Raw genomic sequence first — 2,895 nt, 5'->3', positions numbered from 1 at the left:
ACCACATCTGGGCAAAAAGCCATGACTGCAATGGAGCTGTTGGAATCATTGCTGCATTTTAAGCTTCACTGTTCTTACGTAATTTAATACGAACAACGTCTTATGACGCCGGCCATGTCGCCCTAAGGATGTTGTTCTCTCCCCTGGCTCAAAAGAGTGAAAACTCTTTCCGAGAAAAGGGGGCTTCCCTCTCTTTCTACAGCAGGCAATGGAGCAATTTTCGTGGAAGAGCGTGCAGCGGATGCACGGGGTAACAGCGTACCAGAAACAAAACATTGTGAGGATGAAAATGGGGAGATTGAGGGTGTGGAGAGGAAAGGAGATGAAGTACAAATGCGCAGGGACGAGATGCACCAACTGCACGGAGAGCGGGCAAGATCACTTGCTGTGGAATTGCCCCGACACCAAGGCCTTTTGGACTGTCTGGTGAAAGCATGGGGGATGCCCGGGCTAGGAAGCTAATGGGGAAGTAACTCAGCGCTGAAACGAGATATATGCTCCTTGACAATAAGCAAGCTCCCACAGTGGCTGATAGAATGGGGAGACGGGCAGCAAGTGGACAGATGGGAAGCAATACAGGAAGCAGCAGCAGCAACGTGAACAATGGGTTGTGCAGCAACAATCACGGCAATCTGGAGGTGGAAGGTAGCGGAAGTGCACCCGGACGGCATCGACAGCGGTCAGCTGGAAGATGCAGTCAACAGATTGAAGGCGTCGTTGCAGGACACGATACTGAGATACACATTGGGACAGTTCCCGCTAACACCAAGATCGCACGAGACAATAATTGTGGCAAAGCGGATACGCGCAACATGGGCGGCTGCCACTAGGCAGGCAGATGCAGAAGATGATGGAGGCAGCGTGACACGGGTGGGCTTCTTCGATGGAGGCTCACGGGGAAATCCCGGGCCCGGAGGAAGTGGCAGCGTGATAGTAGAATGGACCGGGAAGAGTGAGAGGCCAAAGATACTGTGGGCTGCGGCAACGAGCCTGAGCAACAAACGAACCACCAACAATGTGGCTGAATTTGTGGGACTGCAAAGGCTACTCGCGGAGGCAGTGGCTAGGAGATGGAGAGGGATGCAGGTCGTGGGCGACAGCGCCATGATCCTGGGACTCATGCGTCGGCGAAAGGTACCAAAAACGCGAAAGTTGCAGCACTGGTTCAGACTAGCGAGGAAGCTGGCGGATCAGGGGCAGGTCCAAGTGTGGCGGCACCACTACCGCCAGCACAACAAGACAGCAGACGGGTTGGCAAACTTCGCCATGGACACAGGTAAGAGCGTGATGTTCACGGCGGAGGCGGAGGGGATGGAGCACGAACTGAGAACATTGGCGGAGATGTGGATACAAGGGGACGTCAACCAATGGAGGAAAGGAGTGAGCAGCGAACGTGATCCAGGCACCAGATAGCAAGCCCGGAAGACAAAAGGAAGAAGTAGCACAGAAGGAGAGGAGCAAGGACAACTCGACGGTGCAACACAAGCTAGTCGGGAATGGTTATTAGAGTTCAGGCAGCAAGCTGGTAACACAATACACCTCACCAAAAGTAAAAAAAAATATTTTGCCAAACATAACTGAGGAAATTAGCACGTCCCCCAGTGGACTCCTGAAGTTTGCGTAACGCGGCAGCACTTAGCTCCGAGAATTCCCTAGCGAATAATTTAAAGATACGTCCGCCAAGAACACGTCGAGAGGGCTTTGAACGCTTTTTGCTGGAGTTTCAAGTGTCATTGGCGTTACCGGACTCGTACATTGAGCATCCCGCGACAAACGACTCTTTCAGTTTCTGGATCCCCAGTGTATTGGCTCAATCTGGCGCTGTTGCTGGGGGGATACATGCGGAGGCACGCAGTTGAAAGCGACTCATCGGTAGAGAAGGAGGGGGGGGTGGCGTTCTTGATCGCTATCTTCCTCTTTCCAACGCTGATGTAGCGTGATCATGGGTGGTGGAGGCGGTGGAAGAGGTCGTATTTTTGATGGAGCATCTTCCTCAACGATATCATGGTAGTGCAAAAGGTGTCTCCTGAAATTCTCGACTCTTCCAACCATCGTGTCTGGCAAAGGGGAATCCGGCTCGCGGCTGGTTGGAGTTTGAAGCGTGCGCGCTTTTGATCGAGCTACATGGGCAGTAAGACAGTGCTTGCAGCGAACGAAATAGTAATTCTTATTAGCCTTCACGCCGGGAACTTTAACGAAATGGGTCCGAGATGCACTTAGTGGTCGACCCATGATGCGCTTGCTCTGCAAAAGCAAAAGCACACCTCATACGCTCCGGTTAAGCGCACAACTGAGGTTATTACAGAATACATATTTGTGTACCGCTTTAAGTCTCCGTTGAGACGACTAGCCTTTAGCCTTGGATTTGACGAGCAACGACTTTTCTCTGGATCACCAATTGCAAGCTGAGTTGTGTGGCACAGTCTGCGGCAGACTGGCAGATTGCCACTGGCAAAACCAAATTTTCGAAGCTGTCGACTCGACAGCATTGAAGTAGCAAAAGCTACAGCATGCCTAAGGCATGCTGAACGCATTGCCTTGTTCCAACAGGCTTTTATTCGGTACACTTCGATACAGTCTGTAAGCGCACTGGTACACTGTACCGTGTCTTTTAAACCTTAGCTACCGGTAAACTGTCTTTTGAGGCGTTGTTATTGTGAATCTCGCCCAAATTTGCCGATCTGGGTGGGTTTGGCCAACCGACAGGCAATAAGCTCATTGATCTGATTGGTCAAAACACATGTCTTCCTGTCCTAATTTGATGGTATTGCTTGCAACTAAAGATGGAGGAAGCCGTGACGAAACAGCACGCGCATCAGAATACTGTCTTCATTGCCTCTATGGCTTTTACTGTCTGGGGTACACGAAGCAAGAACTCGCAAAGGTGTACAATAA

Source organism: Phytophthora infestans, genomic scaffold (assembly GCF_000142945.1).
Source record: "Phytophthora infestans T30-4 supercont1.214 genomic scaffold, whole genome shotgun sequence".
Lineage (NCBI taxonomy): Eukaryota > Oomycota > Peronosporomycetes > Peronosporales > Peronosporaceae > Phytophthora > Phytophthora infestans.
Note: the sequence above shows the minus strand (reverse complement) of the source record.